At 44.4% G+C, this 24,873-nt stretch overlaps 1 protein-coding gene across 2 annotated transcripts in view; it reads right to left on the bottom strand.

Moving 5' to 3' along the window:
* Positions 1-24,873, bottom strand: part of LUZP2 (leucine zipper protein 2) — a 777,794-nt gene that overhangs the window by 677,495 nt on the left and 75,426 nt on the right. The window lies entirely within an intron of this gene.

The following is a 24,873-nucleotide window of genomic DNA, read 5'->3' as shown; positions in this document are numbered from 1 at the left end:
TCCAATAAACTAGGATACAAAAGCCAGCCAATTTATGTCAACTACGCTCAGCGTGAGCTCGCACATTACGCTTGCACAGCAGTTATGGAAGATAAATGAAGTCCACTGGGGTTTTAAGAAGTATTTTTTTTAACGTACACTGAATGTAGCCCCATTAACATTGTGATATTTCATACAAGGGATCAATTTGACCAAATTAAATAATTCTCAGTGCACAAAACCCAATAAAAAAATCTATAATGTTCCATAGAAAGGTCATGCATGAAGCTTTTTGGTTGACGTTAGCAGAATAAACCACCGCAGCTTTTCATAGTGCATTAGAGTATTGTTGTTATTATTTAAAGACTATATTTTTGCTTTGTTATTCACATCAGTATGCTGTACCTTGTCGAGTTTAATATTATACTTGACTGGAGGAGTCTGGAAAGAGTCTTTTTGTGTAGATACTGTAACTCTTTGGAAGATGTTTATTTTTTTGCCATAAGGTGAACTTAAGATGATTAATAAATTATAGCTACTGCGTTACAAGGGGCTTCTGGAAAGGGTCACAAGACTGATAGGGGTTCTGAATTAGCACATTCATGTCATATTTTATAAATATACTGTCGCCAAGTAGAACATTAAATATATTGGAGTAAGTTATCCTAATTACTTTTGTTTTTTATTTCACATAATATATGATTTTATAACAAACATAATTCCCTTTATTATGATGCAATTATACTATTCTCAAAGCACCTAACACACCTTACCCCTGTTTATGTTGGGGGTCATTTACAAGCAAGGAGAAATGTATAGGGAAGATACAAATGTCTTTATTTATGCAGTACAGTGACTGCTTTATTGGACATGTACATTGATTGCTATATTTTATATACAGTAATACTGCTAGCATATACCATTTTCTTACCCAACATGCACCCAATGCCATTACCACCCTATTATCTCCCGCCTTGACTATTGTAACCTACTCTTATATATTACTTTCCATTTCCACACCCATCTATCTTCATATTGGCCTAACTGGTCCTCCCAAATCTGAGTCAAAATAGTGACCTTCACCTACTGTACAAAGCCCTCTACAACACCACCACTTAATACATCTCAAGTCTCACCTCCTACATACTCTCCATCACCCCCTCTTAGATTTAAAGAAGACTCTCCCTTTGCCTCTGATAAGCAATCCTGACTGTTCCTGCAAGACTTTTCCATCTTTATATGGTCTTTGAAAGACTCAGCTGTGATCTTCTCCCATTTGATCGTAAGCTTGCATGAAGAAGTTCCTCAATTTCTCCCAAATCTTTGTTTTCATGGTTGCATTCATTTTGTCTACCTTGTTTGTTCCTGTTTTATGTATAGTATGCCCTGCTTTCCCCACTGTCTGGCATTGTGGAGTACTACAGTATTACAACAAATCAACATTGATAATTACAATAATTAATTAATATGGTGAGATACTGTGGAATGGGGACAGACAGGACCACAATTAGGAGGGTGCGAGTGGTTCTGCCGCACAGAGTGGAGGCTCTGTAGGCGGAACCATAGCTCACCCATGGCCCCTGCATTTGGCTAGCAGAGTGCTTGGAATATATGCTCCTTATGTGCACACTGCAGCTCTTACATCCCCATAGAGCATCCTGAGGATCCTCAGTTTGCTCCAGTAAGTGCTGCACATCTCGGCGCTGCCGGCCCCACCACCTTCACATGGCATCATGTTATCAGGGTGCATGGCTGGATCAGGGCACAGAAAAGCCCTGTCATGGCACTGGTGACAGAGGATGTATTGTTCCAGCTGATGAGCACATCAAGTGTTGGTTTAAAAAAATATGGCCTAGGCAGTAAGACATGGGTGGTTTATTTCCCTAAATACAAAAACAAGGTTTTTATGGCAGGAGTTGAAAGTGCTGAAGAGAGCAGATTTCAGTAGATGTTGCTAGTTAGCAATGTCTGCAAAGTGCTCAGTGGTGGCACTACCTGGTACCTAGCCAGTACATTAGTAGCATTTTTAAGTACTATTGTTTACAAAAGAAATGTGTGAGAATGGAGGTGCAGACACAACTGGACATCTTTACAGATGTGGAACACTGTCAATATTTGGGTTAATTTTCCAATCCCACATAATGTTTTTCCTGTACCTCTATGTGTGGTGAGCTTCAGTTTGTACTATCTTCCTTGTAATAGTAGATGATATTTACACCAGGGCAACAACTAGAGGGGTCAAGGGGTGCACGTGTCCGGTTGCCAGATTTGAGGTGGCCCTGAGACGGTCGGAGACAAAAAGCGTGAAACCCATGATTAGTTGGAAGCAGCTGTTGTGGGAACTGGTTTCAGAGTGTAGGCCAGGGCCGGATTTAGGGGGTCATTCAGACCCACTCGCAAGCGGCAGTACGCTCGCAAGTGGGTCGATGTTCCCCACTGCGCATGCGCACGACGGAGGGAGCTCCGTCGTGCGCATGTGCGAGACCCGGCGAGCGACGGGCTTCCCATCGCTCCGGGTCTCGCACCAAAGGGGGCGTGCTGTCGATGTTGATTGACAGCACGCCCCCTTTGGTGGGCGTGCCGGGGGCGTGCCTGCCAGACGGAGGCGTTCCCATGGGAACACCTACCGTCTGAAGCCGGCCCCACTGACATCACTAGTGATGTCAGTGGGAGTGATTTTGGCTCTGATAGAGCCAAAATCACTCCAGGGCTTGTGGCTGGGAAACCCGACCGCAGGGTTTCCTTCGCAAGTCCGATGAACCCCTGACCCATCTTAAGCTGATGTTTGGTCCAGTGATTGTGACTGGACTCCATGCCAGCACCACTGGACTACTCAGCAGGGCACTTGCATAGAGGGATCGGGATCACCCGGCACAGTAACGTCCTCTGGCTCTGTCTGCTATGCTGTCATGTGTTCTCCCAGCAGAGCACAATAAAGTTTAGAAAAAAAACCCTTTATTTTTTTCTAAACTTTACTGTGTTTTGCTGGGAGACCACATGACAGCATAGCAGACGGAGCCTGAGGCTGCTGCGCGAGCAGGTAAGAAGGGGATGGGGGGGAGGTGACCGGAGGGGGGAGAGGGGGCAGGGGGGGACACACAAAATTACCGCCGCTGTAGGCAGTGCTGCGCATGCGCTGGCTTTACGAATGTAACAGTGCATGCGCAGCACAGATTCCAGCTGCGGTAACTTAGTGTAGATAGGGATAACTATCTCTTTCCTGAAAAGCTGTCATCGCAAAAATGACAGCTTATCGAAATAGATAGTTATGGAGAGGAGGAATGATGAATTCCCCGGTAATAAGGTAGAACTCCATGCGAGTTCTAAACCTAATTACCTCCAGAGAAAGTTTAGGTATGATGAATAGGCTGCATCAGCTTAGAAATGTTTAAAAAGAGCACAAAAAGATACAAAAATATAATAGTGCTATTTAACCATGTCGACTACTTACTACCTAATCCTGGAGTTATTGAATTTGCATCTGCTAATTTACAGCACGTGCACATAATGTATTTCCAATAACATAACTGTTACATATATAATACAATTTAGCAATATATCACATTTTATTACAGTAACTATAGGGGACATGAGAACATGCAGCTACAGAACAGTATTTTCCTAGCATAAACACGTTCACTACTTTTAGCAAAAGAGCTTATTCTGTTTATTGAATAAAGACCTACGAATGCAGTGCTAATAGCTTGAGGAATTTAGCAGCTATTAAGCTTACCACACTAAAACTTTATCAGCATTCATGCATAATTCTGTAATTTGTAGTTGCTAAAACATTTACTATTCAAATAATGTAGTAGCTATAGTGATAATGTATTCAGTGCTTAAGCTGATATAGAGCCGATTGCTCTAATACTGTAGCAGCTCTTGACTGTGTTGCTGTAACACTTTACATCTTATTTCCTAAATACTGTACAGTCAGTCTCCCAGCGTGCTTCTCACGTAACCTCACCCGGCCATTTATAGGCTAACAGATCCTTGTAATTATGTGCAGGTGCAATAATCCATTTAACTGGTTCAGTGATAACTTCTGTTTTCTCAAACATGGGACTTTTCAGAACACAGACTGCTGGATAGTAATCATTTAAGCACTCGTCTGGCATTGGACGGTTACAGAAACATGATACAGGTTGAATCTCCCATATCTAAATATTCCGAAATACGGAATATTTTGAAATACGGATTTTTTCTGCCATGACTGAGATAATGAAACCTTTGATTTTTGATGGGTCAATGTACACAAACTTTGTCTAAGGCACAAATTATTAAAAATATTGTATACAATTACCTTCAGGCTGTGTGTATAAGGTGTATATGAAACATAACTAAATTTTATGTATGTATAGAAACTTGTTTGAGCCACAAAATTATTGAAAATATTGTAGAAAATTACCTGCAGGCTGTGTGTATAAGGTGTATATACCACATAAATGCATTCTGTGTGTTAATTTGGGTCCCATTCCCAAGATATTTCATTATGATATGCAAATATTCCAAAATAAGGAATATTCCATTATCCAAAATACCCCTGGTCCCAAGCATTTTGGATATCGGAGACTTAACCTGTAATATCAACCTGTATCTAGTAGAGGATGTCTGTAAGGGATTCCAAAGTAACAGACAAAACAAAAACATGTTTGTTCTCTTATTACATTGCTGAAAGTACTATGTATCTCAGCCATTTGGTCCCCTTGCACTGTTACTATCGAAACTTCAAAGATGTGGTAACTAGAGATGAGCGGTTCAGTTTTGCTGGAAACCAAACACACATGAACTTTAGTGTTAAGAGTCGAACCGAGTACTGGTTTGGATAACATCGGGAATGCGAATAGAACTGAGTCCCTACTTGGATATTCTCGCCAAGTTTGGAACTCTGATCTAAAATACGGATTTCATGTATTTTGGATTGCATTTAAGTCCCTTCTTCATGATTTCAGGTGCTTTGAGGTGATCAAAATTGACTGGAAATGACTGGAAGTGAACGTTATTAATACTATAGGAACAAAAACAGGTTCTAAATGATAACAAGACCAAAACCAAATGCAAACCAAAACACTTGAGTGTGGTTTTGCCAAAATCAAAACACCACGAAGATTTAGAACCAAAATCAAAACACGGGGGTGATGCGCACATTTGTAGTGGTAACACAGGTGCTTACATTAAACTATAATATTAACAATGACTTTACATTTTACTTTCAAAAAGAAGGTTAATAGTACAGAAATTATGATTACTAGTGGTTAAAATTTTTGGTGTTTCCTTACCTTTGAAGTTTGGATACCAACAACTCATAATAATCAAACTGGTATTCTTATATAAAGCTTCCACACCTTTTTGAAACCCTTAAAGTATTGTCCCACTTCCTGTTCTCACTTAGGTCCAGTGGGCACGCAGTGGGGTTCCCAAAAAAACTCCTAATGGACCATATTTTATGCTGACCGCGGTTTCATGATTGAAGCCCCACCCCTGGCTGCATTCTTCCATGAGTCATGGGCCCGTGGGGAAAGGGGAGAGTCAATTTGATGCTATTCTATGGGAATCTCATCATATTGGTCCCACACACTCCCCATAGATGCTCAAATTTGCTGCATTCTACTGTGGGGGATGGGTCCTAATAATATAAGGTGGCTGGCTTTTCTCCCATCAATGACCTCCAGTCATGTTGGCATTCCAGGCTCCCAAGTGTAAGTATGTGTGTGTATATGTGTTCTTCGATGTAATATATGCTGTTGTTACATAGCAATGTGCTGCACTCACTTATACCCCCACATCTTCTCTCTCATTTGCACTGCAACTTAAGGTGACTTATTATCATTAAGGGGGGACAGTATATATACACCTATACATGTATACATGGAAATCCCCATCTACGAATCCTGTGTTTGCCCCTAAGGTCCTATGGTACCAATTTGCTGTTCATTTTTCTTAGGGGTCAATTTAATTAGGCATGACATAGTTACGTCCACGAGTAAGAGCGGCTATCTATCTACTGTATCTATCTATCAGAGGAATCTGCTTACAAAGGAATGTGTCTTCAGACCGTTTGGCTTAGTCAGATGGCTTCTTTACTCATCACAAATGTTAAAACAGCACATTCGTATACATGAGATGGTTTTCTGACACTAGCTATGACCCACCAGGCCTAGCTATCCAGCTGCTAGTCAGTGTGGAATGCCCCACCCACTGGATCCCACAATCCTTTTATCCATCACACACTCCAGAACAATCACAGCCATGTAGTGCAGCTGTGTGTAAAACCTTTCCTGTAGGAGACAGCAGGATCCTTAACTCTGTCTGCCCCTTGTCCTAGGGAGCAAGTTCTGTTCTGTCCATCAGCAGGGCCGGTTCTACGCATACGCATGGTATGCAGCTGAGTAGGGCGCCACATAGTGGAGGGCGCCTCAGCTGCGACCATGCGGGCTGCTGGTAGACTGTGTCTCTGTGACACAACTGCACTGCGCATGCAGTGCTGAACGGACGGAGTTCGGTCAGCACTACACAGTGACAAATACACAGCCGCTGGTGCTGGCAGCAGTGTGTTTGCTTTAATTAGCAGCCAATGAGAGTCTGTCAAACTCTCATTGACTGCTGCACCTACTACTACGGGCACTACAAGGGGGGGACTACTACACTTCTACTAGGGGCACTACAAGGGGGGGACTACCACTGGGGCACTGCATTGGGGGACCATTACTGGGGGCACTATATAAAGGGCAATACTGGAGGTACTTCAAAGGGGGGGCTATAACTGGGGCCAATATTTAAAGGGCACTGCATAAGGGGTACCACTATTAGGGGGGACTACTACTGGGGGCACTATATAAGGGGCACTGCATAGGGGGTACCACTACTGGGGGCACTGCATAGGGGGGGACTACTATTGGGGCACTATACAAGGGGCTTACTACTGGGGGCACAAGGGGCACTGCACAGGGGGGACCACTACTGGGGCACTGTAAAAGGAGCACTGCATAGAGGGGATCACTACTGGTGGCACTATTGGAGTCCTGCATAAGGAGGACCTCTCCTGGGGCACAAGGTGTACTGCACAGGGGGCACAACTACTGGGGGCACTGTATAAGGGGCACTGCATAGGGGGGATCACTACTGGTGGTCTGCATAAGGGTGACCACTACTGGGGGCAATGTATCATAGGTACTACTTGGGGCATTGCATACTGGGGGTACTGCATTAAGGTGCATATGGAATGGAAAGGACTGTTCCCAGAGTGACGTGAAAGGGGTGTATGTCATGGTTATGGCTTTTTCCATGAGACCACGGCCCCATAATTTGTTTGGACACGTGCAACAATATGCCTGGGGGTGCCAAAAAATATACACTCCCCAAAATTTGGGCTAGGGCCAGCCATGGACATATGCACACACACAACAATGATTAACACTACAATATATCAGAAGTAATTTTTTTCCTGAGTCATTAGATGTTTAATTACCTGCAATGGCTGTTCTTCAAATTCTTTCTATTCACTGTAAGTCAACTAAATATGCTGAAAAGTATGAATCATAATTCTGTGACTGCTAGGTCATAAAATTCTACTAATATGTTCCACTATAAATATATCTGAAAAAAACTAAATGTTATATTATTAAAAACATCAATCTAACGATGTCATACTGAAAGGATAATCAGCATTTACTATATAGACTGGTTTTCAAAATACAGATCTTTGTAGAAATGAAAGACGGTGGAAGATTTTAACTATAAGCAAAGTTACTTGTTAAGTTCATACTGGATAATTTATTAATTGTATTTTGGAGGTCCATTGAAAAAAAAATGATCAATGAACCTCATTGATACAGTCAGGTTCATTGCGGTAAAGTCCGATGTGGTATCTATGCGTTACTAACCAGTCTGTATTGCTAAGTTGATAACAGACCTATACTGAATGAAAATTAGTGTCTTCAATGTTTTTTCTTTCCTTCTCTGTGAATGAAAAGCTTGAATAAAAAGTTGGGATAAAGAAGATGGTTCCCAGACAGCCATTTGTGTGCTTGCACTTGTAGTTCTAGATGTGCCAATGTGTGGCTGCCAGTGATTGCTGGGTTCAGTAGTGCTGCTACCTACTAAAACACAAAATGTTCACTTTCTAAGATTATAACTCCAACTCCTAGAGAATATGGGTACAGGGAGAGGGCCTAGTGCTTATAGCATGTTGATGCTTTTACCTTGAGGCTGGCACACACATATTTTGGTGGGTCCTATTCCACTAAGGAATTAGACTCATGCTTAACAGACTGATGCTGTGTCACATTATGATAGTGGGACCATGCACCTAATATTTTTATCTAGCATATACACAGCATGGGGCTTATTCTGAGTTGCACTTATTTCCGCACAAATGCAGAGCTGTATGGCTCTGGAGATGTGTACTGTATGCCTTTACTTTGGTGGCATATGCACCTGGTTTACTACAGGTCATCATCATTATCAGTGTGAACTTGCACCTGCCCTATACTAGGCACAAAAGATATACCTCCTAACAAGTGTGCTGTATATACAGTACACTTACTGTACATCCAGGTCTGCATGGGCTGTTTTTGTATATACTGTACACACCTAGCAGATATATCTGCAGATGATGGTTGTTTAAACACACTGGACAACCACCATCTTCCCTCTTGTCAGCTGGTGCCGCTGGCCGGGGGTCGCCCCGCCACCGCCTTCCTGCGGCTGCCGCTGCTAGTGTATGCGCGGTCGGCTGATCGCCTGTACACACAGTACGATGGACAGATATATCTGCAGATGATGGTTGTTTAAACACACTGGACAACCACCACATTCCCTCTTTCAGCTGGTCCCGCTGGCCGGGGGCCGCCTCACCACCGCCTTCCTGCGGCTGCCGCTGCTAGTGTATGGGTGGTCGGCTGATCGCCTGTACACACAGCACGATGGACAGATATATCTGCAGATGATGGTTGTTTAAACACACTGGACAACCACCACATTCCCTCTTTCAGCTGGTCCCGCTGGCCGGGGGCCGCCTCACCACCGCCTTCCTGCGGCTGCCGCTGCTAGTGTATGGGTGGTCGGCTGATCGCCTGTACACACAGCACGATGGACAGATATATCTGAAGATATATTTGCCATTAGCTGTGCAGCACAGCCGACGCGATATGTCTGTAAACGATGTAGTTCACAGACATATTGCTGGTACACACCGGCCGATGGGAATACATTCAATTGATTGGCCAATATATCTGACTGTGTGTACCCAGCATTACTGAACTGTGCCGCACATTTACACCCCTTCTCTGCCTCTCTGGTAGTAAAGAGATAAGCTGCTAAGTAATACTGGGTACACACTGTGTGATACACTGTACAGCCGACGAACGACATATCGTATAGTGCATCTGCGGTTGTGTACAGACGATATGCCTGTGAATGATCAGGTCAGCCAATGAGCTTGCAGATATATCAGTACATCTGTGTATGTACGAGCAACCAGCCAGCCACCTGTACACTGGCTGCAGGAACCGCCGATACGGATATCACAACTGGGCAGGCAAATTTGTGATGTCTGGCCAGACGTATCAAGTGGCCGATTGATAACTTATCAAACAGGTAGCTCAGTAGGTGGGATGGCCGGTCGGCCGCTGAGTCACTTAAGCGTGTACCCAGCTTAAATATTATGGTATGTAGAACAAAGTTTCATCTGATACCTAATTCTTTTTACCAGTACTTTAGCATCTGAATTTATCAGGGAGATCAGGTGGTATGATACAGTCATTTGGATCCATACACTAAGTGAGAAACACTACAATCCGATATTGAGGTAGAAGCCTGGAGTTTATTTGAGTATTTAGAACAATATAATAAGTTCAACGCTAAAGTATTTTTGGAAATGTCCACTGGAATACAATCAATCCATGGAGCTTTTTAGGAGGCAAGGCTTTGAAAGTTGCTTCCACTTTTTCAACTGCAGCATGGAAGGCTTGGCCTTCCTTACAAAATAAGCTATTTGTTTTTAGGCAGCTTGTTGGCAGTGCATATGCCTTTTGTATCAGACACAGCCTTGGCCAGAATATCCCTCACTTTTATTTTCTCTATTATATAATTCACAGAATCTTATACTGCAAGAGTTTGGGATGTTTAACATTTATGACAAAGTAATTCAAAATACCTTTATAGAGTGCCAAATCAATTTCATGAAGGCTGAGCCAGAAAGGTTTTATGTGCCAACTTAAGAGGCCGTATACTGTACATTGCTAAAGTTAAGTGCAATGGTCAACCAAAGAGTGTAAGGTGACAGACCAAAGTACTGAACCTTGTTTTTGCACACAAGCGGAACTACAGGTGTCAGCATGCACTTGCGCCCATGTGCACGCTGGCAGTAGTTGTGCTATTAGCGTCCACTATAAAATAATAAGTGTTGCCCCATCATTAATACATTTGTATTACATTGTTAGAAATCAAAGAGTATTTCGCCATATTAAAATAAACCTGCAGAAAAATAAACCCACAGGCTTCAGGGGGTAAATTTTTTAAAGTGAGAGTTTTTAGAAGTGAGTTTGAAAAGAGATGTTGCCCATAGCAACCAACCAGATTCTAGCTATCATGTGCTAGTTAAATGTTAAGTAGAATCTGATTGGTTGCTATGGGCAACTTCTCTTCTAAAACACACTTCTAAAAACTCTCGAATATAGTAAATTTACCCCCCAGGAATCTCCATCCACCAACACAGACCATGGCCTCATTGCTCTCGGAAAATGGAGGCAACACCCCCCCCTTTCCGGGAATGATGAAAGGCATGCCCCCACTCCACCCCCCAAATGCCGCAGCATGTCAATCATGCTGCGACTGGGAGGATCTGATAGCGAGATCGCAGAACCTGTTGTGCACATGCACAGAATGGGTCCTACGCAGGCACAGCCCTCCCAACATCTGAGATGTACGTTAATCATCAAACTAACATACAGTACATCTCTGAATCAGGTCCTTAATTGATGCTCAGTGATGTAGGTGATTTAAAAATCCCTAAATTCCATGATGTTTAGCTAAAACCTGATACAGTTTAGAGAAACTATGATAAGTTACGAAGTAACAAAAAAAAAGACTTTCCCTCCTCTTCAATAACGGGCCATGCTACTTAACACCAGTCCCGTACCTCCAACAGGGGACCTTAACAAATGTAGTTCTTGCATTGATTTTCCTGCACTATTTCCTTTAATAAGTTCGGCATTTGTAAAAAGCCAGAAGCTGTGATATCACAAAACTGTAGTTTGATAAATCTCCCCCCAAGTCTCATCCAATATTGGCTGGTGAGCTGAACATGACTTTCTCCCTATTTTCTCAAATATTCAGCGATTGCAGGGTTGCCAAATATCCGGCTTTAAACAAATCCATTGCAAGCACAAAACTCCTGTGGTTGTAATCAAGAAATCTCTGCAATACAGAAATATACTTTCATTTGTTACAAATAGCATCCTGAGTATTTTCCCCATAATAGCAATTCTGTTTACAACAAATACATTTGTCTGTAGATAGAAGTAATAAAGTGCGCTATATTTTGCTACATTCAATAACTTTGTCAGGTATACAGAATTTAAAGGCAAAAAACAACCCTGATTGGTCAACACAGTTGTTACATTTTATTGTCTTTTTTATTATTAAAGTTTTATCCCTTCTTGAAAACAAATATAAAATTTGTTTTGTAAGATAAAATAAAAAATATGTCATTCCCAGTATAATAAGTGCAGCAAGAAAGTGCAAAAAATGTTCTAGTCCTTATGGTGTAAGACCAGTTTCCCTCCATGCAAATTCAGAATATATTCTTTTAATTTACCTTCATTTACTTGTGATATAAATTTTCCTTAAAAATTACTATTGACATAATAAATTAATGGGCTACTATAACAAATGATCTCACACTTAGATATTAGTAGATTTCAGTTAATTAACACATATGGTATGGGCAATTTATTCATGTAATCTTATTAGGGTGATCAAATATATTGTAGTGTTATGGTTTGCAAAATCCTTTGTTGGATACACAGTCTTGATCAATTATACCCATGAAAGCCTAATTAAATCTGCAATTAGGTTTATGAACTTTGGGCCTGACTCACTATGAATCGCTATTCTGCTCATACGCACGCAACTGCGTTGCTAATATCAGCGGTGATATGTAAATGTTTGCATTCGCATTGCGATCGCAGCCTGACATAAGGACACCCACTTCACCTTACTCACATCCGTTTACTAGGGCAACATGATAAAACAAACGGTAACATCGAGTAACATCGGACCCATACGCACAGTTAAGGAAGCACAGACCCTACTCAGCAACTGCTTAATTCTGCGCACGCTATGAGACCTCAGACGGCATCTGGTATTGCAGTGGCTAAGTTATGCATGCTCATGCAATGGCGTTGAAACGCACTGGCACGCCTGCGTTTTCCAGACCACCCCCGGTCACCACCCACAAACGGCACTTCCTGTCAATAACTCTGTCTTGGGTCTGTGTATCCTCTTCGTTCGCAGTCCCGAATGTAGTATCTGGGTCGCGCACATGTACTCCGATCATGCGCAGTGCAAATTAATCGGCCAATTGCGTGCATATAAGCAACTGATGGTCTCATTTAGACCCGCTCGCGAGTGCTGTACGCTCGCAAGTGGGTCGATGTTACCCAAATGCGCATGCGCACGACGGAGGCGCCTCCATCATGCGCATGCGTGAGACCCGGCGAGTGACGGGGGGAAGACGTCGCTCGGGGTCTCGCAGCAAAGGGGGCGTGCTGTCGATGGTGAGTGACAGCACGCCCCTTTGGTGGGCATGCCGGGGGTGTGGCTGCCCAGACGGAGGCGTTCCCATGGGAACGCCTACCGTCTGGGTCCAGCCCCACTGACATCACTAGTGATGTCAGTGGGAGTGTTTTTGGCTCTGACTGAGCCAAAAGCACTTCGGGGCTTGCGGCAGCGAGACCCTACCGCAGGGTCTCGTCGCAAGCCAGATGGTCGCGATGGTATTCACCATCGCGACCATCTTTTTGGCCGCTCGCATAAGCTGTGGGTGGTCACCCACAGCTATGCGAGCGGCCAGGAGGCCGCTCCATTTTAGGCTAGGCCGGCCCTGATTCAGAGTGAGCGCTCTGGTCAGAGCGTCCAGCTCTGAATCAGGCCCTGCGTTCTAATCTGAATCAGGCCCTTTAGCACATGAATAAGCTCTTCCTTGACCCAACCTTTGATACTGTTCTTGGGGAAGTCTACACACAAATTGATCAAGAACAGTTGTGTCAATCATCTATGCAGGTGTAACTTCCTAGCTACAGTAGCTGGATCAGATCAAACAGCTGTGACCTTATGGGGTTCAGTTTCTGCTAGTTTCATTTGATTAATATTCTGGACATCGATCATTGTAGTCACAGTATCTGGTCAAAACATCGAAATTCAGAATGTTGACACCAGACTGTTGACATGATCTGAATGCCAAACTCAGAATGTCGACATCAACATTATGTTGACATGTAACATGTTGACATATAGAAATACTGACATGGTCATAATGTTAAATACGAAGATAAGTCAAAGAAGCATACCTCAAAAAAAAAATATATATATAGATCTTTAATTCATACATTTAAAAATATAGGATAATAACAGCTAAAGATAATGTATACGAGCAGAAATCTGGAAAGGATTATTCCAGAGTAAAACATACATATACTTGTTTCTTATTTCCAGTGCGGTAGACTTTATCCCATATTTATTATTCTTCCCCCTCTCCTCCATCCCTTGTATTTTAGCATTGTCATAATGTTGACATTGCATTTTAGTGATTCATTTAGGCTTCTGTTTAGGGTTAAGGTTACATTTATTGTTAGGTTTAGGGTAGGGGTGAGCGGGTTCGGATTTCTGAAATCCGAACCCCCCCGAGCCCCCCCGATCCGAGTCCGATCCGAGTCAGGCTCGACTTTTCCCGCCTGACTCGGATCTGAAATCGAGGCAAAACGTCATCATCCCGCCTTCCGAGTCTCGCGGGTTTTGGATCCTATATAAGGTACCCGCGTCGGCGCCATTTTCTCACTCGGTTGTGGACAGTGAAGAGGGAGGGTGGGAGTTAGGGCTGTGTAGTGTAGTGTAGTGTAGTGCTGCTGTTGTCCACTACTTCAAAGTCCATAGGGGCTGACTGTGTTGTGCTGTGCTGCTGTTGTTAATAGGGGCTGTGTCCACTACTTCAAAGTCCATAGGGGCTGGCTGGACTGTGTTGTGCAGTCAGTTCTCCATAGGGGCTGTGTCCACTCCAAAGTCCTGTGCAGTGTCCCAGTCCTAAAGGGGTGCTGTAGTGTTGTCCAGGGGGTGCACTGTCCATCAGGGGTGCTCCCCCCAAGTGCTAAAAAAATAATATATTTTCTGTGTTTGTGAATTGTGTGCGCAGTAGCCGCACATGCATCAACAAAGTAGTGACAAGCGTGCGCCTGTGTCATAAGTAAAGGGCCGGCTGGCTTGACCGTTAAAGGGTGCTGTAACCCCCAAAGTACACTCCAGTCCAAACCAAAAAAATAATAATTTTCTGTGTTTGTGAATTGTGTGCGCAGTAGCCGCACGTGCATCAACAAAGTAGTGCCAAGCGTGCGCCTGTGTCATAAGTAAAGGGCCGGCTGGCTTGACCGTTAAAGGGTGCTGTAACCCCCAAACTACACTCCAGTCCGAACCAAAAAAAAAATTATTTTCTGTGTTTGTGAATTGTGTGCGCAGTAGCCGCACGTGCATCAACAAAGTAGTGCCAAGCGTGCGCCTGTGTCATAAGTAAAGGGCCGGCTGGCTTGACCGTTAAAGGGTGCTGTAACCCCCAAAGTACACTCCAGTCCAAACCAAAAAAAAAATTATTTTCTGTGTTTGTGAATTGTGTGCGCAGTAGCCGCACGTGCATCAACAAAGTAGTGCCAAGCGTGCACCTGTGTCATAAGTACAGGGCCGGCTGGCTTGACCGTTAAAGGGTGCTGTAACCCCCAAAGTACACTCCAGTCCAAACCAAAAAAAAAATTATTTTCTGTGTTTGTGAATTGTGTGCGCAGTAGCCGCACGTGCATCAACAAAGTAGTGCCAAGCGTGTGCCTGTGTCATAAGTAAAGGGCCGGCTGGCTTGACCGTTAAGGGTGCTGTAACCCCCGAAAGTACACTCCAGTCCAAACCAAAAAAAAAATTATTTTCTGTGTTTGTGAATTGTGTGCGCAGTAGCCGCACGTGCATCAACAAAGTAGTGCCAAGCGTGCGCCTGTGTCATAAGTAAAGGGCCGGCTGGCTTGACCGTTAAGGGTGCTGTAACCCCCGAAAGTACACTCCAGTCCAAACCAAAAAAAAAATTATTTTCTGTGTTTGTGAATTGTGTGCGCAGTAGCCGCACGTGCATCAACAAAGTAGTGCCAAGCGTGCGCCTGTGTCATAAGTAAAGGGCCGGCTGGCTTGACCGTTAAAGGGTGCTGTAACCCCCAAAGTACACTCCAGTCCAAACCAAAAAAAAAATTATTTTCTGTGTTTGTGAATTGTGTGTGCAGTAGCCGCACGTGCATCAACAAAGTAGTGCCAAGCGTGCACCTGTGTCATAAGTAAAGGGCCGACTGGCTTGACCGTTAAAGGGTGCTGTAACCCCCAAAGTACTCTCCAGTCCAAACCAAAAAAAAAATTATTTTCTGTGTTTGTGAATTGTGTGCGCAGTAGCCGCACGTGCATCAACAAAGTAGTGCCAAGCGAGCGCCTGTGTCATAAGTAAAGGGCCGGCTGGCTTGACCGTTAAGGGTGCTGTAACCCCCGAAAGTACACTCCAGTCCAAACCAAAAAAAAAATTATTTTCTGTGTTTAGCCGCACGTATATATCAAATTGATATAACATAAATGGAGGACCAAACTTTCTCCGATAAAAATAAAATAGAGAAAGATCAAGAACCACTTCCTCCTAGTGCTGAAGCTGCTGCCACTAGTCATGACATAGACAATTACATGCCATCAACGTGGTCTGCAAAGGCCGATGCCCAATGTCATAGTAGAGGGCACATACAATCCCAAATGGCAAAGTTCAGGAAAATGACCTTGAAAAAGACATTTAAATCAGCTGAAGAGAAACGTAAACTTGCCAATATGCCATTTACGACATGGAGTGGCAAGGAACGGCTAAGGTCAATCCCTAGTATGTTCATGACTAGTGGTTCAGCTTCACATGACGATGGAAGCCCTCCTCCCACTAAAAAAATCAAAAGAGTTAAGCTGGCAAAAGCACAGCGAAGAACTGTGCTTTCTAAGAAGATATCACAAATCCCCAAGGAGAGTCCAAGTGTGGTGGTGGTTGCGATGCCTGACCTTCCCAGCACTGGACGGGAAGAGGTGGCTCTTTCCACCATTTGCACGCCCCCTGCAAGTGCTGAAAGGAGCACCCACAGTCCACTTGCTGATATGCAAATTGAAGATGTCACTGTTGAAGTACAACAGGATGAGGATACTGGTGTAGCTGACGCTGAGGAGGAAGTTGGCAAGGAGGATTCTGATGGTGATGTGGTTTGTTTAAATCAGGCTCCGGGGGAGACAGTTGTTGTCCGTGAGATGAAAAAGCCCATCACGGTCATGCCTGGGCAGAAGACCAAACATTCCACCTCTTTGGTCTGGCAATATTTCTATCCAAATCCGGACAACAACTGTCTTGCCATATGTACCATATGTAAAGGTGAAATAAGTAGGGGTTGGGACGTCAACCACCTAGGAACATCCTCCCTTATACGGCACCTGCAGCGCGTTCATAAAAAGTTACTGTCAAGTTCAGAAACTTTGGCTAAGACCGTAAGCAGTCCAGGGACACCTAAATCCCGTTGTCCTGTTGTATCCAAGCGCCTGCAAACCACACCGTCAACTCCCTCCTCGTCAATTTCCTCCTTAGTCAGGATCGGAAGTAGTCCTGCAGGCCATGTCACTGGCATGACTGACTCTCCTATCCGGGATTCCTCCGGAGGATCCTGCATTGCTACGCCTACTGCTGCCGCTGCTGCTGTTGCTGCTGCTGGGAGTCGTTCATCATCCCAGAGAGGAAGTAGGAACACCACTACTTTTACTAAACAATTGACCCTCCAACAGTCCTTAGCGAGGAGGATGAAGTACGACAGCAGTCATCCTGAAGCAAAACGTATAACTGAGGCCTTGACTGCTATGTTGGTGTTAGACGTGCGTCCGGTATCCGCCATTAGTGCAGTGGGATTTAGACAATTGATGGAGGTAGTGTTTCCCCGGTTCCAAATCCCGTCTAGATTCCACTTCACTAGGCAGGCGATACCGAGACTGTACAGAAACGTCAGAAAAAGTGTCCTCAGTGTCCTGAAAAATGCCGTTGTACACAATGTCCACTTAACCACGGACATGTGGACAAGTGGAACAGGGCAGACTAAGGACTATATGACTGTGACAGCCCACTGGGTAGATGTATCACCTTACGCAGCAACAGCAGCAGCGTCACCAGTAGCAGCATCTCAGAAACGCCAGCTCGTTACAAGGCAGGCTACACTGTGTATCACCGGTTTCAGTAAGAGGCACACCGCCGACAACCTCTTAGAGAAACTGAGGGAAATCATCGCCCAGTGGCTTACCCCACTTAGACTCTCCTGGGGATTTGTGATATCTGACAACGCCACCAATATTGTGCGGGCATTACATCTGGGCAAATTCCAGCACGTCCCATGTTTTGCTCACACAATAAACTTGGTGGTGCAGAATTTTCTGAAAAGCGACAGGGGCGTGCAGGAGACGCTTTGGGTGGCCCGAAAAATTTCTGGCCACTTTCGCCATTCAGCGACTGCGTGCCGAAGACTGGAGCACCAGCAAACACTCTTGAACCTGCCCCGCCATCACCTGAAGCAAGAGGTTGTGATGCGGTGGAACTCAACTCTCTATATGCTTCAGAGGATGGAGGAGCAGCAAAAGGCCATACAAGCCTATACATCCATCTATGACATAGGCAAAGGAGGGGGTATGCACCTGACTCAAGCGCAGTGGAGAATGATTTCCGTGTTGTGCAAGGTTCTCCAGCCCTTCGAACTTGCCACACGTGAAGTCAGTTCAGACACTGCCAGCTTGAGTCAGGTCATTCCCCTCATCAGGCTTTTGCAGAAGCAGCTGGAGAAAGTGAAGGAGGAGCTAAGACGGAGCGATTCCGCTCGGCATGTGGGACTTGTGGATTAAGCCCTTCATTCGCTTTGCCAGGATTCCAGGGTGGTCAATCTGTTGAAATCAGACCACTACATTTTGGCCACCGTGCTCGATCCTAGGTTTAAAGCCTATGTGGTGTCTCTCTTTCCGGCCGACACAAGCCTGCAGAGGTGCAAAGACCTGCTGGTGAACACACTGTCAGCTGAAGCGGAACGTGACACGTCAACGGCTCCTTCTTCATTTTCTCCCGCAACTGGGGCTGCCAGGAAAAAACTTAGGTATCCTAAGCAACCCGCTGGCGGTGATGCAGGGCAGGCAGGACCAAGTTTGGACATTTGGTCCGGACTGAAGGACCTGGCAACAATTTCTGACATGTCTACTGTCACTGCATATGATACTGTCACCATTGACAGAATGGTGGAGGATTACATCGGTGACAGCATCCAAGTAGGCATGTCAGACAGTCCATACCTGTACTGGCAGGAAAAAGAGGCAATTTGGAGGCCCCTGTACAAACTGGCTCTATTTTACCTGAGTTGCCCCCCCCTCCAGTGTGTACTCCGAAAGAGTGTTTAGTGCAGCCGGGAACCTTGTCAGCGAAAGGCGTAGGAGGTTGCTTCCACAAAATGTGGAGAAGATGATGTTCATCAAAATGAATTATCAGCTCTTCCAGGGAGACCAGCCTCCAGAAGGTACAGAGGGACCTGTGGTGGTGGATTCAAGTGGGGACGAGTTAATACTTTGTGAGGATGAGGATGTACACACTGAAGAGGGTGAGGAATCGGTGGATGAGGAGGATGAGGATGACATCTTGCCTCCGTAGAGCCAGTTTGTGCAGGGACACATTAATTGCCAGCTTGTTTTGTGGGGGCCCAAACGAACCAATCATTTCAGCCACAGTTGTGTGGCAGACCCTGGCGCTGAAATGATTGATTTGTTAAAGTGTGCATGTCCTGTTTATACAACATAAGGGTGGGTGGGAGGGCCGAAGGACAATTCCATCTTGCACCTCTTTTTTTTCTTTGCATTATGTACAGTTTGGGGCCTAGTTTTTCTAACTGCCATCCTGTCTGCCACTGCAGTGTCACTCCTAGATGGGTCACGTGTTTGTGCCGCCCACTCGAGTCGCTTAGCATAGTCATCCAGCTACCTCGGTGCAACCTTTTGGACATAAAAACACTATTGTGAGGTGTGAGGTGTTCAGAATAGACTGGAAATGAGTGGAAATTAAGGTTATTGAGGTTAATAATAGCATAGGAGCAGAAAAACCTACAAATTCTGTGATTTTAGCTGTTTTTATGCTTTTTTTCAAAAAAATACAGATCCAAAACACAAAACCCAGAACCCAAAACACGGAAGGGTGGTTTTGGCAAAACCAATCCAGATCCAAAACACGAAGAAAGATCCAGATCCAAAACCAAAACACAAAACACGAAAAGTGGCCGGTGCACACCCCTAGTTTAGGGTTAGGTTTTTGTTCAACGTCATGGTTATGGTTCGGTTTAGGGTTAGGTTTGTGGTTAGGTTTAGGGGTAAGATTATAGTTAAGGTTTGGTATAGGGTTAATGTTACGTTTATGGTTAGGTTAAGGGTTAGGTTTAAGGTTTCAGTTATGGTTAAGTTTAGGGTTATGGTTAGGTTAAGGGTTAGGTTTAAGGTTAAGGTTACGGTTATGGTTAGGTTTAGGTTTATGGTTAGGGTTAGGTGTATGGTTAGGTTTAGGGTTATGGTTATAGTTAGGTTTAGGGCTAAGGTTATCGTTAGGTTTAGGGTTAAGGTTACGGATATGAATAGATTAAGGGTTAGGTTTAGGATTAAGGTTATGGTAAGGTTTTAGATTAGGTCTAGGGTTAAGGTTACGGTTATGGTTAGGTTTAGGGTTCGGCTAAAATAGTGAAATATGCTACAGTATGTCGACATTATGACCATTGTAACATTTTGGTTTGTTACATGTTGAGGTAATGTCTATGCCGACATTATGACTGTCGACATTCACAACATGTTGACATTCTGGTGACAACATTCTGAAAGTTGACATATCACAACAACCGTAGTCTTAACAATGATCTCCTCCTTGATCTTGATTTAGTCTTGTGTCTCGTTCCTCAAGGAAAAATAAACATTTCAGGATTATGCCAGAAAGAAAGGTCCAGTACTTACTGACTGACCACCATTACGAGGGTCACCTCTCTCTAGAAGCAGTACACTTTAACTACATATGACTCTGCATCTGCTTGAGGAGACATCTTTTATAAGCAGAAGCATGCACAGATTGTGCCAAAAACTAGACCAGTGGTAGCATTTTCAAAGACTCTTTTACAACCTGCAATTTGTGATCATGTGCACCGACAACAGCTCCCAGATGAACAGACGAGTCAATTAGTATATATCTGTTTACTGCTCTCTGTGGTCTTTATGTTAGCTTGTTGTTGCTTTTCAGTAGCAATGAGGAGTCTTTAACCAAATATTTCATCTGTGCTCCTGCACAAACACAGTAGATCTCACTTTAAAAAAACATTTGTGGTACAGTAGGTAGCAAAGCAGCTAATAGGCAGGCAATACTTCAAATCTACCGACCTAAGTCAACTGCCTTGGCTTCCCAATTTTGAAGAGCCTACATTTATTTGAAATAATGAAAGAAAAATTTTTCCTCTGAGGCCATAAGATTCTAGAATACAGAAATTTAAATTTGTCCAAATAATATGTTGAATGGATATAGAAATCCATTGTTGCTTAGGGGGCTCCAGTCCCACCAATAGTGGGCCACTTAAGCTCAACATGACTCCTGTAGTATATTGTGAGATAGCAACGTTTGCCGCTATGTGCTGTGCAACTGGGGGGAGGTAGTGCAGTCAGACTGTAATGGGCTCTGGGCCTAGGGCTGCATGATGAGTTACAGGGCCTGAGGAGATGCCTGGACCCATGCTCCCGAATTTTACCTCTTCATTACATGATGATGTAATGGGTTTGTGATGTTGTCTGTTGGAGGAGAACAGCTAGCAGGAGAATGAGGAGGTTATAACTGGAAGGGGGGAGGTACATAAAGAACTTATCCAAAGAAAGCCATTTCATTGTAAGTAAGCCCTTAATACTAAGTTAAGCTAATTAGTATGAGCATACTAGAACAATGCAAATGTTATACATATTGTTTTGTTTTGCTAATAAATGTGTGCTTGTCATAATAGCCGAGTGTAATGCATACTGTAAGCTAAAATATGTATTACAAAGGCAAAAACTATCCCTACTGCCAGGAACTGATCAGATTAGTTTTTACAATTAAATTATTTAAGGTCTGGTGCAGAGATTAATAAATGTCCATTTTCCAAGAGGATCTTGCAGTTTTTCACACTACGTATGATTCAGAATCAAGCATACACTAGTACGGTAACTCAGAGTCACATGTACCTCAGTCAGGTTGGGTATGAAATCCCGGCTGTTGGGAATACTGACAGTGGCATGCCGACAGCCAGAATCCCGTCACCCATAGGGAAGATAGGTAAGTATTTTCTAATCCCTACCCTATTCCTCCCTCCCCGGTGCCTAACCCAAACCTCCCACCCTAGTGACTAAACCTAACCTCCCCTCCCCGCATCCTAAACCTAACACCCCCTCCCAGGTACCTAAACCTAACCTCCCCCTTAGTGCCTAAACCTAACCTATCCCTCTCCGCACCGTCATCCCAACACTCCCTACCTGGTGACTTACCCTCCCCCTAATGCCTTACTCTATCCCCGCTACCTAACCCTAACCTTCCCCTAACACCCCGATACTTACCTTCGGGTTGACGGCGGACAGGATACTGGTGCCGGAATCCCGACTTGTTGGGATTTCGGTGCCGGTATTCAGAACTTCGGAATTCCGCATGCTGGGATGGAAACTACATCCCACTCAGTCACATCTCCATTTGCAAGTAAAGGGGCACAACTGGGCTGTAGCAAGGCCTTAGTGAGGGCGTAATAATGGGATTGTGGCCTATGCACGTATGTGTGCCGAATTCCAGATTCATCTCTTGCACCATAGTCATCACTGATGATGGTGATAACTATGAAACCAATGGCCTCATTCAGACCCGCTCGCCAGCACTATGCGCTCGCAAGCGGGTCAATGCTGGGGCACCGCGCACGTGCGGCGTGCGCAATGCGCGTGCATGAGCCCCGGAGCGAGTGAGAAATTCACTTGCTCCGGGGCTCGCTACAAACGGGGCGGCTGTCGATGTTGATCGACAGCTTGCCCCGTTTTGTTGGTGGGTCGGGGGGGGTGGCTGGCCAAACGGAGGGCAGGATGATCACTGAGGTTTGCGGCAGACGAGACCCTACCACAAGGGTCTCGTTGCAAGCCCGATGGTCGCGATCATCACGACCATCACCTGGCTGCTCGCAAAAGCTGTGGGTGGTCACCCACAGCTTAGCGAGCGGCCAGGAGGTTGGTTTTAAAAAAAAAAGCAGCCGCTCTGATTCAGAGCGAGCGCTCTCTTTTTGCGAGCGGCTCTGATCAGGGCCCAAGTGTACATGGAAGGGACAGTTTGGTTATACAATTCTGCCTATACTGTAAGAGAAAATAAGCATTTATTTCTGTGCACACAATGTGGAAGAAGGGCTACCGACCTGCCTTCAAACCTGAATCAGACCTTTCATGTTTATTTTGCTTCCATCAGATAATATAGATTGCAGGCGTTTAATGGTCCAAATAAAATCACACAGAGGATAATGATTGTAGCTAGAAGACTGACTACGCAATCCTGGCTAACAAGCTGGCCAGCTCTTCTGGTCTCTAGTTATCCATAATTTAAAAGGAGTTTTACTTTGGAACAGTTCATATCTCTGCAGTCTTGGGAAGACAGACACCAGAATGTCCTCCGTAGTCCAGTGTCTGACACTAGGGCTGCCAAATTAATTAAGAGTACAAATAATTAACATTTTTCTAAATTTATTTGGCAGAATATTTGTATGCTTCTCCAGTGAAAGTTGACCTTTATCCTAACCACATCACATTGACACTTTACTCCAGCTGTATGTACAGATTACAAACTCTACAGAATGCAAAATGTGGAATTACAAATACAGCGGAATAGAAAGCAGATGCAAAACTTTATTGGTGAAATAAACTTTTCCGTAGCAAAATTCAATTTGCAGAAAATCCACCACACCCTTGCTCATTTGTACCTGAGAGCCAGGAATTTATACCTAGATGGCTGATAAAAGGATGACACCCAGTAACTGTATATTTCTTAATTTATTCTATCAGTATCGGTATGCTCCAATCTTCTGCTAACATCAACAGAATACTGTACTCAGGGCCTGACGTATGAGCACTTCTGAACGCAGATTCCCAATGGTCGGGAATCTGCGTATGCGCCAGAGCCGTACTGCGCATATGCGTGTGCAGTACAGGTCCTGCATGTTGTGGGCGGGGAGGCAGTAGTGAAAGCCTCCGTCTCCCAAACCGGTGGCATGTTGCAACTGTTGGAGGTGAGGGAAGAGGCCAGGATCTCCGTCAGCTGATGGAGATTTCCTGGCCTCCCATGGGTCACTCAGCCGGGTGATGTTATCACAGATTATACAATGCTTCGTTCTTGGACGCAGCTCAGGTAATTATTGCATGTAGGAGACATGATGCCTCCTGCTGCATTACCATAATAGCAAGCATGGAATTGCAGAGCTGCTTGTCTCATGGGAGTGTTATGGGAGTTTCGTGGGTGTGTCAGTGAAAGTGGCTGCGTTCTCAGGTGCAGAACTGCAGTCACAGTGGCCATGTTTAGACGGTGAAATTGCACCTGCTATAGGGCTGGTGCAAGTATTGATGGTACACTTGGTGGTGCGTTGATGGCTGCGTGTCAAGAATCTTCGGGAGTGTTGCAGCTCATTCAGATGCAGGCTACTACACCAGGGATAGGATGGAACTAGCATTTGCATATTATCACAGCCACGCCTCCGGCAACAGACGCACAAATGAACGTAGGAGCATCCACCTTTGAATCAGGCCTATAATGTGCTTGCTTGTATATACACATACAGTATACATCTACACACAGTCGCTTCCTGAATAATATGGACTCCTCATTCATTTTGAAAGAAATAGCTGTTATTTGCTTGTATAAATTTCCCACTGGTTACGAGCATTACACGAAAGAAGAAAACACTTAATGTATTTTTACAGAGAAGTTTCCATAATCCCTTTGTTGACAAACTCATAATACACATGTGACTGAATTTACCAAGTGGATAAAGCTGCTTGCAGGATCTACCAAATCCTCTATCCGTCTGCTGGGCCTAGTTATCAAAGTCTAAAACAAAAGTATATACAGTACTCGATAATGAGACCCCACAGAATAAGTAAAAAGCATTTTTAGTTTGCGAGTTGTCTAAATTTTATTTTGCTACTACCTCAAAATACAGTTTAAAAGAAAACACCGGCTGAAATGTCATTTTTATTATTTACCTGGCAACCCACCCCAGCTTCGCACAGGAGCAATTTTGAATATACAGCAATAGTCTTTTTTAACCGAGGTCTTCTAAAATTGCTGTGTAGAAAACGGTATGCAATCGGGAAGCCGGTGGACGTAAGCTGGACAGACGGCTTCCCGTTCTGCTTTATTCCGGCAAGGGTTAAATGACAGGCATCTTATTCTAGACACTTGTCATTTTACCGACGCCGGGAGACCGGCACCCGGCATCCCAATCGAAGTGATGCCAGGCGCAGCTGCGGACAGCCGCGGGTGGGGGGAGGGTTAGGTTT

This window comes from Taudactylus pleione, unplaced genomic scaffold (genome assembly GCF_031769625.1).
Source record: "Taudactylus pleione unplaced genomic scaffold, aTauple2 ptg000100l, whole genome shotgun sequence".
NCBI lineage: Eukaryota > Metazoa > Chordata > Amphibia > Anura > Myobatrachidae > Taudactylus > Taudactylus pleione.
Note: the sequence above shows the minus strand (reverse complement) of the source record. Positions and strands in the feature narration are given on the sequence as shown.